The 12,059-nt window shown below is 48.1% G+C and overlaps 1 protein-coding gene and 1 long non-coding RNA gene across 5 annotated transcripts in view; one reads left to right on the top strand and one right to left on the bottom strand.

Moving 5' to 3' along the window:
- LOC145519837 (uncharacterized) overlaps positions 1–5,805 on the top strand; it is a 40,370-nt gene extending 34,565 nt beyond the window's left edge. Inside the window, exon 3 of the long non-coding RNA XR_014063953.1 lies at positions 3,310–5,805. This is a non-coding gene — a long non-coding RNA (uncharacterized LOC145519837). The remainder of the gene's footprint in view (positions 1–3,309) is intronic.
- Positions 1–12,059, bottom strand: part of FAM3D (FAM3 metabolism regulating signaling molecule D) — a 76,718-nt gene that overhangs the window by 24,404 nt on the left and 40,255 nt on the right. The gene's annotated exons all lie outside the window — the stretch shown is intronic.

The following is a 12,059-nucleotide window of genomic DNA, read 5'->3' as shown; positions in this document are numbered from 1 at the left end:
CACGGAGCCACCAGGGAAGCACTACTGTACTCCTGAATGTTCTCAGAATATTTCCTACAGAAAGCAGCCCCGGCTCCTGGATGAGGCTTAAAGGACATTCTTTGGGTCCCTCGTGTGTGGAGGAGCCAAGAGACCTGGGGGCCGGACAAGAAGGAAGGACAGAGACAGGGTCTGACAGACGAAGGGACAGACATGGATACTGATGGAGATAGAGACTAGAGAGACAAAATCAAGGACAAGAGGGAGGGGAACATGGCAGAGATACAGAGACAGAAGAAGAGAAAGAAGACAGAGAGACAGGAACAGGATGGGAGAGGTAGAGGATAAGTCCTCACGACAGGCTCATGCCCAGCTTCAGAGGGAGCGAGTGAGACAGGCAGAGGGCAGGGGGCATGTACCTGGGCAGGGGGCTAGCCTCTCCCTCTGGTGCCCATGCCAAGCAGGGCTCTGGCTTTAGGGGTGCGGGCGACGAGGGCTCTCCCAGCCTGATGTCCCTCCTGGCCGAGTCCCTGGTGACACACTCAGCCCTTCAGAGCTCGCTGGGCTCCTGAGTCACCGGGTGGCTCACCCTGGCAGCCAGCATTGGCGGGGGTGGGAGGGTCTGGAGCTCAGGTCAGGCCTGCTGAAGGTGGGGCAGAAGGGGGCAAAGCACCTGGGGCAGGTACACAGGGTGAGGCAAGAATTCTCTCTGTAGCCACCCAGATCCCGAACAGTTTCCTTCCTCGTCTCTAGGATTACCTCAACCTGTTATTCAGGTTATGAAATTGTGAGGCAAAGGCACAGGAAGAAACATCTTGTTCCCCTGCCTGCTGGCTTGAGTGGCCCAGGCACAGACTCAGTGGAGGGTGGAGGGTGGGAAGCAGGAGATGGGGGTGGGGAGGTCAGAAGTTAGAAGGCATGAATTGCTAACAGACTGCCCCACTGCAAACGGAGCAGAATGCCCATAGTCCACCCTCACCATCCGTGAGCCTCTCGGTTCATCCTGCCCTCTCCCCTGGACTACTTCTGATTTCTGGCTTCAGGTCCAACCCTGTGCACTGGAGCCCGGGCATGCTCTGCTTTTCCATGCCATGCCTTGTCTTCCGCAGGCCTGGTACGGTGCTGAGCACTCAGGAGGTGCTTGCTGAATATTTTAGGACTGATCGAACTGGACTGCTTGTATAGTCCTGAAAGGTTAGGATGATGAAACCACCAGGTTGAGAAGGAAGCTGAAGTTCAGAGAGGGCAAGTGACTTGTCTGAGACCACACAGCCAATTGTGGATTTTATTCCTGAAGCATTCTCTGAGGACTGGTTGCAAGGAGGCTGGGCGTGCATTAGGAATGGGGATGTGACTGTGAACAAGATGAACCCTGGAACATCCCTGGGCCTCTGGTATTGCCCATCCCTCTGTCTGAACACTGTTGTTCTGCCTCTTTGCCTGGAACACTCCAACTCATCCTTCCAGTCTCAGTGTAGTAGCCACTTCCTCTGGGAAATTATCCCTGACCCTCCAAGATAATGTCCTTCACGGTACCCCTGTTTGTCCAAAGGGGCTGACCAATCAGAGCACTGTGATTCCTTGTGATTGGTTCAGGAGGGAGCATGTGACCCAAACAAGACCAATCAGAGTTTTTTCCTGATGGGTCTCTGGGATCTGGGGAGAGGGAGGCCTTTTTCTCCTTGATAATGCTAAGCTTGATGTCTGTAATCCTGGGGTGGCTGGAGTCCCTTTGGCAGCCCCTGCCAGTAGCTGCTGTAGACAAACCTCACCAGAAGATGCAAATACAAGGGGCAGTGCCTGCAATCTTGAAAGAATCAGGCAGCAAAAAACTTGTGAGGTCAGGAAAGAGGATGGATTTGGGGATCAGACAGGCCTGGCTTTGTCACTTAGCAGTTGTGTGTTCTGAGGCACATGAGTCTTAGCTCCCTTCTTTATAAACTGCGGGCAGTGCTATCTACCTGTCCTGAAAAATGTAGCCGGCAGGGAGACCACCTGTCTAGAAGGCGTCTGCTGCTCTGACAGCATCCACACTGTCTCCTGCCTGTTGGCAGGCCCCATTGGCCCTGAGGCTTCCTGCAAGGGCACCCTCATGGCAGGATTCCTTTACGGATGTTTGCCATTTCTGTGAAACCAGAATGGCATCACAGTATCTTTCTGCCTGGTTATTTGTGACATTTCTTAATGGCCCTACAGAAGCTGGGGTATCTTCTTCCTGCTTCCTGTAGCCCTGTGTAAGCAAATGCCTTGAAACTCAATCTTGACCTGTCACAGAGTCCTGATGGATGAAGAAAGGGTTACTTTCTCTCCAGACTGAGAGGGTTGAGGTGAGCACCCTGATGCAGAAGTAAGTGGGTACTTCCTCTGATTAAATCTGGTCTATGGTTCCTGTTGATCTCAGGATAAAAGTTGAAGTATTTCATGTGGCTTATATGGCCTTGTATACAGCAAAAGGAGAAGAGGGCAGCAGAGAATGAGATGGCTGGATGGCATCACCGACTCAATGGACATGAACTTGGGCAAACTCTGGGAGATAGCAAGGGACAGGGAGGCCTGGCAGGTCATTGTCCATCGGGTTGCAGAGAGTCGGACATGACTTAGCGACTGAACAACAACAACAATATGATCTTGTGTGATCTAAGCCCTGACGTGAGGGTGACCTTGCCAACCTCATCACTGCTGTCTCTACTTCCACTCTGCTCTCATCCCCAGAACTTCCCTGAGTGATGCACTCTTCCCTTCCTGCTTTGCATGTGATTTCTCTCTACCTGCCTTCCCTGCACCGTCCGTGTCCTCAGGTCCTTACCTAGTAGCCCTTTGTTGTCGGAAAGACAAAACTCAGAAGCTATTTCCTAGCCCATCACAGGCATGCAGGCTCAGCCAACAGTCATTTCAGAATCAGCCCTGAGTTGCAGAGAAAAGGAATGCAGAGCTCTGTGAACATGCTCTGCATCTCGCCTGTCATGGCCATTGGCCACAGGTCAACTCTGTGCTCTGTTTACCAGGTCATTTCTAAGGGGGTGTGAACTTGAGGCCAGAAAAAGAACTTGGAGAAATTGGGTTGCAATCAGCATCAGCTAAAGCTTTATGTCTGCACCTTCAATAGCTTTAATCCTTCAGACTTTTCAGCACCTCTTGTCAATCAGGTTTCCTCCTGTCTGCCCAGAACCGCACCTCAGATTACAGACACACCGGGGAGATCTGGGTGGGTTTAGTTTCAGGCCACTGCAGTCAAGTGAATATCGCGATAAAGCGAGTCACATGAACTTTTTGGTTCCCAAGTACATACAAAAGTTGTATTTACACCATACTGTGGTCTATTATTAACAGAACCAGAAAATATTAAGAAGAGGTGGCAAGAATACACAGAAGAACTGTACAAAAAAGATCTTCACGACCCAGATAATCATGGTGTGATCACTCACCTAGAGCCAGACATCCTGGAATGTGAAGTCAAGTGGGCCTTAGGAAGCATCACTGTGAACAAAGCTAGTGGAAGTGATGGAATTTCAGTTGAGCTATTTCAAATCCTAAAAGGTAATGCTGTGAAAGTGCTGCACTCAATATGGCAGCAAATTTGGAAAACTCAGCAGTGGCCACAGGACTGGAAAATGTCAGTTTTCATTCCTTTTCATTCCAATCCCAAAGAAAGGCAATGCCAAAGAATGCTCAAACTACCATACAATTGCACTCATCTCACATGCAAGTAAAATAATGCTCAAAATTCTCCAAGCCAGGCTTCAACAGTAAGTGAACGATGAACTTCCAGATGTTCGAGCTGGATTTAGAAAAGGCAGAGGAACCAGAGATCAAATTGTGAACATCTGTTGGATCATCAAGAAAGCAAGAGAGTTCCAGAAAAACATCTATTTCTGCTTTATTGACTATGCCAAAGCCTTTGACTGTATGAATCACAATAAACTGTGGAAAATTCTGAGAGAGATGGGAATACCAGACCACCTGACCTGCCTCTTGAGAAATCTGTATGCAGGTCATGAAGCAACAGTTAGAATTGGACATGGAACAACAGACTGGTTCCAAATCGGGAAAGGAGTACATCAAGGCTGTATATTGTCACCCTGCTTATTTAACTTTTATGCAGAGTACATCATGAGAAATGCTGGGCTGGATGAAGCACAAGCTGGAATCAAGATTGCTGGGAGAAATATCAATAACCTCAGATATGCAGATGACACCACCCTTAAGACAGAAAGCGAAGAAGAACTAAAGAGCCTCTTGATGAAAGCGAAAGAGGAAGAGTGAAAAAGTTGTCTTAAAGCTCAACATTCAGAAAACTAAGATCATGGCATCTGGTCCCATCACTTCATGGCAAATAGATGGGTAAACAGTGGAAAGAGTGGCAGACTTTATTTTGGGGGTTCCAAAATCACTGCAGATGGTGATTGCAGCCATGAAATTAAAAGACGCTTGCTCCTTGGAAGAAAAGTTATGACCAACCTAGACAGCTTATTAAAGAGCAGAGACATTACTTTACCAACAAAGGTCCGTCTAGTCAAAGCTATTGTTTTTCCAGTGGTCATGTATGGATGTGAGAGTTGGCAGGGGAGTGGCCCATTTCTGAGGTCAGGCCCACTGAGTTTGTATGCCAGCTCCACACTGTGTGACCTCAGATAAATTGCTTAACTCCTCTGAGCCTGTTTCCTCATCTGTAAAATTGGAAGGAAGGCTAACAGACCCTAATTCATAGGGTTGTGAAGATGACACAGAACAGGACATAAAGCACATGGAGAGGAGTGTTTGTTTCAGAAGAAATACAGCACAGCAGCAGTCACAGGGCGTCAGAATGGTGGTCTGCTTACACCTGCCAAACGGCCTGGTTGACCTTGCCCATCCACCTTTAGACTCTTGGGGAAACAGTGAAAACAGTGATAGACTTTATTTTTTGGGGGGGCGGGCTCCAAAATAACTGCAGATGGTGATTGCAGCCATGAAATTAAAAGACGCTTGCTCCTTGGAAGGAAAGCTATGACCAACCTAGACAGCTTATTAAAAAGCAGAGACATTACTTTAACAACAAAGATCCGTCTAGTCAAACCTATGGTTTTTCCAGTAGTCATGTATGGATGTGAGAGTTGGACTATAAAGAAAGTTGAGCGCCAAAGTATTGATGCTTTTGAACGGTGGTGTTGGAGAAGACTCTTGAGAGTCCCTTGGACTGCAAGGAGATCCAACCAGTCCATCCTAAAGGAAATTGGTCCTGAATATTTATTGGAAGGACTGATGTTGAAGCTGAAACTCCAATATTTTGGCCACCTGACGTGAAGCACTGACTCACTTGAAAGGACCCTGATGCTGGGAAAGATTGAAGGCAGGAAGAGAAGGGGATGAGAGAGGATGAGATGGTTGGATGGCATCACCAACTCAATGGACATGAGTTTGGGTAAACTCCAGGAGTTGGTGATGGACAGGGAGGCCTGGCATGTTGCAGTTCATGGGGTCGCAAAGAGTCGGACACGACTGAGCGACTGAACTGAATTGTAGTCTATTATGTGTGCAGTAGCATCATGTGTAAAAAAAACAATATACATATCCTCATTAAAAATATTCTATTGGTAAAAAATGCTAACCATCATATGAAATCTGTTTGTAATAGCAACATCAAAGATCACTGATCTCCACAATAAATGTGATAATAGTGCAAAAGTTTGAAATATTGCAAGAATTAACGAAATGTGACACATGAAGTGAACAAATGCTGTTTGAAAACTGGCACTGAGAGTTGTGCTTGACACAGGATTGCCACAAACCTTCAATTTGTAAAAAATGCAGTATCTGCAAAGTGCAATAAAGCAAGGCATAATAAAATGAGGTATTCTTGTACTATTTAAATTCCAGACCCTCAGTTTTATAAAGCAGGACAATCCCATTCAGATACACCTGGCAGAAGAAATGGCCAACACACGGCATGCATGCTCCTCTTGGTCGTCCTGTGCCCATAGCAGACATCAACAATCAATCATGGTCTTTACCTCAGGACCTTTTCAACCTAGCACTCTAGGCCGAAGCAATCTATTCCTACTCCTATCTTACAGGTTTCCTGGAGTAGAAAATAGCAGACACTTGGCATTCTAGGACATACTCCTAGTGTTCTCTCACAAGATCCTGTGACACCCCACCTGAGGGTTTCTCTTGGGCCATCTTGGGGGAGGGTGAGAAAGTCAGGGAGTTCATGACCCCTGAACAGTCAAGTAGTAGGGTTGAGACGGTGAAGGTAATACCCTAGCTTTCTCATGCCTAGACAGGTGACTGAATTATGTCCCCTGAAAATTAATAGGAAGTACTAACCACCTGCAATACCTCAGAATATGGCCTTATTTGGAAATGGGTTGCTGGTCAGTAGGGTGGGCCCCAAGCTACCATGACTGGCATCCTTCTACAAAGGGGACATTTGGACACAGAGACACACACACACAGAGGGGTCACAGGAAGACAGGAGCCACCCTCCCATAGACCACGGAACTACCAGAAGTTAGTAGGGAGGCTCCCTCCTTCCCCCTAGCACCTTCTGAGGGAGCATGGCCTGCTGACACCTTGATCTCAGTCTTCCGGCCCAGGATGGGAGACAACGCATTCCTGTGGTGTAAGCCGCTCAGCCTGTGTTCTTGGTTATGCAGCCTGCCTGAGTGGACTGGTACAGCGGGACAGCCCTGAGGTGTGCCCACTCTGTCACCCAGACCCTGCTGGGGCATCGGGGCTCGGCCACACACAGCATCCTGTTGCATACAACACCCTCTGTGCACCCCACCCCAGCAGCACCTAGTGTCGCGTCCTGCATAAGCTACATGCCCTAGGGTCTACCTCGGAGGAGACTGACTCCAAACAGCATGAAGCTGACCTGCCTTCCCTCCCCTTGGATTTTCCAGAACTGGGCTCCCCATCTTCCTATAGCACCACCCTTCTCCCCATTTCTGATCAGCGGGTCTCCCCAAGAACTCACCTGGCCTGTGGATGGCATGGGGAGGGTCTCTGCTTCTCCTTCCGGCCTGCTAGGCCTCCCCACCTGCCTTGGGAATCCTCCCACCTTCATGTGACCACTGCCTGGGGGTGACACCCTGTGTGATCCCAGCCCTAGGACGGGGAACCCCCATCCAGCCACCACCTCCTCTTCCCAGGAGATAGGACATTTCTTCTTTGTAACTCCGGTCCCCAGGTATTCCCCTCCTGGCACCTCTATTAGGAGACTTTGACCAGACTGTTTTCTGGGTGATCTCTTGAGCAAGACTTGTTTGAGCTAATAATAAAAATAATACATTATAAATAAAATAATACAAATAGCTACCATTTATTGAGTGCTTAGCATGCATGTGGAATCAGGGGAAGAATTTTCCACACCTATCTTACCAAATCCCCATAGCAACCCTAGGAGTTGGATACACTATGGTCTCCACCTCTTACAGAAGGAAGTTGAGGCTTGAGGAGGCTGAGGGACATGCTCATGGTCTCCAGCTGTGGCAGCAGAGCTGAGATTCACACCCTTGACAGAAAACAGCAGAGGGTGGAAATGCTGGGCGTGGCAACCCAAGACTGACCTGCACTCACCGCGTCCCAAAAGAAGGGCAATAGGTGAAAGGGAGTTTGCATGTATAGAAATACGACCTAACACATGAAAAAGTAGGTATCCGAATTCAAACAATGAGCATTCTCTAGGACAGATCACATCTTGGGTCACAAATCAAGCCTTGAGAAAGTTAAGAAAACAAATCATATCAAGCATCTTTTCCCACCACAAAGGATGGTTCTACACACCAAGTACAGTAAGTCAAACAGAGAAAAACATCATATAATATTCAGATGTGGACTCTAATTGAAAAAAAGAAGAAACTACCAAACTTATGACTACCAAAGGGGAAACACTGCTGGGGATGGTGGTGGTGGTAGATAGATCAGGAATTTGGAGTGAACATACACACACTACTATATATAAGGTAGTAACCAACAAGGACCTACTGTGTAGCACAGGGAACTCTACTCAATATTCTGTGATAACCTGTGTGAGAAAAGAATCTAAAAAAGAATGAACACATGTATATGTATAACTGAATCACTCTGCTGTACACCTGAACCTAACACAACATGGTAAATACTCCAGTAAAATTAAAATTTAAAAGAAGTTTTCTTCTAAAAATAAAAAAGACTAAGGTAGAGAGACATGAAGAGAATGCAAAAGAAGCAGAGACACTGAGGCTGAAAGTGACAGACACATGTGAGCTCACTGGGGTTCACTTGCACAAGCACATGCAAACACGTATGCACGCGCGCGTGTGCGCACACACACACACACACACACACACACACACACACACCATCAGTCAGGGCATTGCTGAGTCCCTCCTGGAAGGAGGATGATGTGTGTGACCCCACGCAGATGCATGTGACCCCACTCAGACCCAGACCCCTCTCTCCTGAGTTTCCAGTCGCCCCTCAAGGCTGTCCTGAACGCTGGACTGTGGTGGGTCAGGCCTGCGTGAGGTCATCACAGTAACCAGAGGCAGCCTCTCATTCTCTAAATGGCCCTTCTTGTAAACTTCTGGTATTTATAGGCAATTATTGATCATGTCACCAATACAGAGGGAGATAAACAGCCAATAAATCCATAGGCAATAAGGCTGGTGGCTGGAACAATTTGTTCCAGTGACATTTATTTCAAAGGGAAATAAACCCATTACTTCCATTATGTCCTGTTTTCATGTTATTTATTGGGTTTAACAGTCTTCTCCAGCTCTGGCCAATGGTAGGCTTGCTGGGCCATGCAGGGCCATGCAGCCGGAGATGCAAGAAGACATGAGGAGATGCAGACGGGTACGTTTGCCACTGTGTGAGGAGATGCTGCGGAGAATAAAGCCGTGTGGAGGAAAGGATCCCGAGATAGAGACAGAGTCCTGGGGATGTCATCTGAGCCCTAGATCAAGCCTTGCTTGAAGTCAGAGTTATATCTGGACTTTTCCATTACGTGAGCCAGTATAGGTCCTTTGTTGGGGTGGTTTGAATTAGTTTTTGTCACTTGTACCTGTAACAGCATTACCTGATACAAAGATTTTTCCCATTTCAAACAGCCACATTTATGAACAAGACTCAAATTCTTATCTGACCCCATCTCTCCTGAGGTTTGGATGCCTCAGCCCCCGCAGAGGCCTAACAATTCAGGCCAACACCTGGCTTTTCCCCTGTGTTCTCCTGATGGCTTTCCTACCAGAAGCCAGGTTATTCCTGATATTTTCACAGAATGTTCCTCCAACACACAACCCACCATGTGTGCAGAATGACCCGAGCCCCTGGCGCTGCGCCTGCTCACAGCCTCTCTCTCGCCCTCTTGTTGACTCCCAGCTCCCACCTCCAGGCCTCTGGTCCTGCAGTTTTCACCACCAGGGCTGCCCTCACCTCTCCTGGGGGGCCTGTACTTTGTGGAGTGCTGCCTCCTTTGTGAGGAGTCCCTGCTGCGGCCTGCGAGGCTCTCTCCTCAGGGTGTGTGTGTGAGGATGGACGTGGGGACAGGGCAGCAGAGTGCATGGACCCTGGAGCTGGACGGCCCAGGCAGAAAGCCTCTCTCTACCGTTCAAGCCCTGCCACCTTGGCCGGGTCACCTCCCCTCCTTATTCCTCAGCGCTTCATCCGTAAAATGGAGATGAGACCTACCATGCAACACTATTATACTGAAATGAGTGTTCGTTCATTGGAAGGACTGATGTTGAAGCTGAAACTCCAATACTTTGGCCACCTGATGCAAAGAGCTGACTCATTTGAAAAGACCCTGATGCTGGGAAAGATTGAGGGCAGGAGGAGAAGGGGACGACAGAGGATGAGATGGTTGGATGGCATCACCAACTCAATGGACATGAGTTTGGGTAAACTCTGGGTGTTGGTGATGGACAGGGAGGCCTGGCGTGCTGTGCCTCATGGGGTCGCAAAGAGTCGGACATGACTGAGCAACTGAACTGATCTGAAGTGAACCGAATAATCCATCTAAAGCCCTTTGCACCATTCCAGGCACACAGTGAACTCTCAATATGAGTTGCCTAGGATGATGACTATTGTTAATATTGATCACATAGAACCTGTACACATCTCTCTCATACTGTTCCCCTTCTCCTTACCTTCAGTCATCCATCTACTATTTGATCTGATAGACTATGAGCTCCTGAGATAACATCTAATCATTTCTAAATGCCTAGCACCACACAGAGCATCTGGCACGAGGCAATGCTCGGCTCTGACACAGCTCCATCCTGTATTCTGCAGCTACTAGAGGCAGGCATCCCGCCAGGCTCCTCAGTCCATGGAATTCTCCAGGTAGGAATACTGCAGCAGGTAGCCATTCCCTTCTCCAGGGAATCTTCCTGACCCAGGAGTCGACTCTGGGTCTCCTGCATTGCAGACGGACTCTGAGCCACCAGGGAAGCCCCAATAGGCACTTTATATAGTCTTTTTCAAAAGTCATACCAAACTTCCAAGGAAGTTATGAGTGTCCTTGTATTTCTGAGATAAGGAGGCTCAGACAGGCGAGGCTCCTCTGAGAAGGAGCAGCTGCCAGCCCGAGGACGTGCCAGCGATTCATGGCTTCAAGTGCTCCCCACCCTGGGAAAGGCCCATTGGCTCTGCAGCCTTTCCAGTTCCTATTGGAACGGAGGAGCTGTGCCTGTGTGTACACATGGAGTGGAGCTCAGGAAGAGATATGCAAACAGTGACCAAAGACAGCAACCCCAGTGGCAGCTGCTTCTCCTGGATGAGCCTGGCACGTCTGATATCGGCTGGCCTGGCATGACTTCAGGCGGGCAGCAGCCAGCCTGTATGGGGGCTGGCAGATGCACTGAAGCAGAAAGACAGATGGACAGACTGGAGCAAACACTGGACAAACACTCCTCACAGCTGTGCTCGGCCTGGGTGTGACCATCTCACTGACCTCACCCCTCACCACCAGCTCCTGCCCTCTCCTTTACTCACTCCACCCTCCTTCTCTTAGATCCCACAGGGTGCCAAACACTCCCCTCCAACCCACTCCACTCTTACCCTGACAGCACTGGTTTGCACATTTCACCTCGGAGAAGTCTGCTCTGACTTCTGAGCTATCTCCTGCATGGCACATGTCAAAACTGTGTTGCAACGACTATCCATTCAAGTTCTCTCCAACTTTCTAGCTAGAACCATATGTCTTTTGCTGTCATGTCTGGTTAGTCATTACATCCTTGTACCTGACATGCAGAAGGTGCTCAATTAATGCCTGTTGAGGGATGCATCTGGATGGATACTCCTGCACCATCTCTCTTCCAGCCATGGACTCACGATGCACCATTGAGGCTGCAGAGTGGGGGTGGGAAGCACAAATTTTGTAGCCACACTGCCATAGAGAGCAGTTTAATCTCTCAGTGCCTTGGTTCTTCATCTGAAAAGTGGGAGTAGTACTGATGCCTTCCTCAGAGAGCTGATATGAAGAATAAATGTGTTGTTACCTAGACAGTACTTATCTCAGAGCCTGGCTAAGTACAGAGTAGGTGCTTATTTTATGCTTTAGTGATTATCATTATTATTATTATTTCTAGACAATGAGAACTACAGGGAAAAACAGGTGAGATCCAGAAACTATCACTCCCATTTTACAGATGAGAAAATTGAGGCTTAGTGAAAGGAAGGGACTAGGCTGACATTACACAGCTAGAAAATCTCTCAAGAACATACACCTTTGTTGTACCTTTTCAAGTAATTATCTTCAGAGAAAAATGAGAGATTGGGCAAAGAACAACACTCCTTCCTTCTTCACTCATTCTTCAAGTATCTGTGTGGCTCATAGTTGATGGTCAAATGTATCTTCTGAAGGAACAGATGAGTGCATGAATGAATAAACGTCAAGGGGTCCCTGTGGTTAAGGAACAAAAGCCCTGGCTTGCATGTCCCCCATCTTCTTGTGCCCAGAGGTAACTAACCAATCATGGCATACCTTTGCACTGAGCCTGAGTCTAACTTCAGAATCCTCATCACAGCCCACTATCCATGCATCAGACTTGGTCCCTCAGATGAAATCTGGTACCTTCCTGAGTCTGATCTCAGAAGTCTCTTTGATTGTGCAG

Source organism: Giraffa tippelskirchi, chromosome 9 (genome assembly GCF_054371585.1).
Source record: "Giraffa tippelskirchi isolate mGirTip1 chromosome 9, T2T-mGirTip1v1.2.pri, whole genome shotgun sequence".
Taxonomy (NCBI): domain Eukaryota; kingdom Metazoa; phylum Chordata; class Mammalia; order Artiodactyla; family Giraffidae; genus Giraffa; species Giraffa tippelskirchi.
The sequence above is the reverse complement of the archived record's forward strand: the minus strand, read 5'-3'. Positions and strand labels throughout refer to the sequence as shown.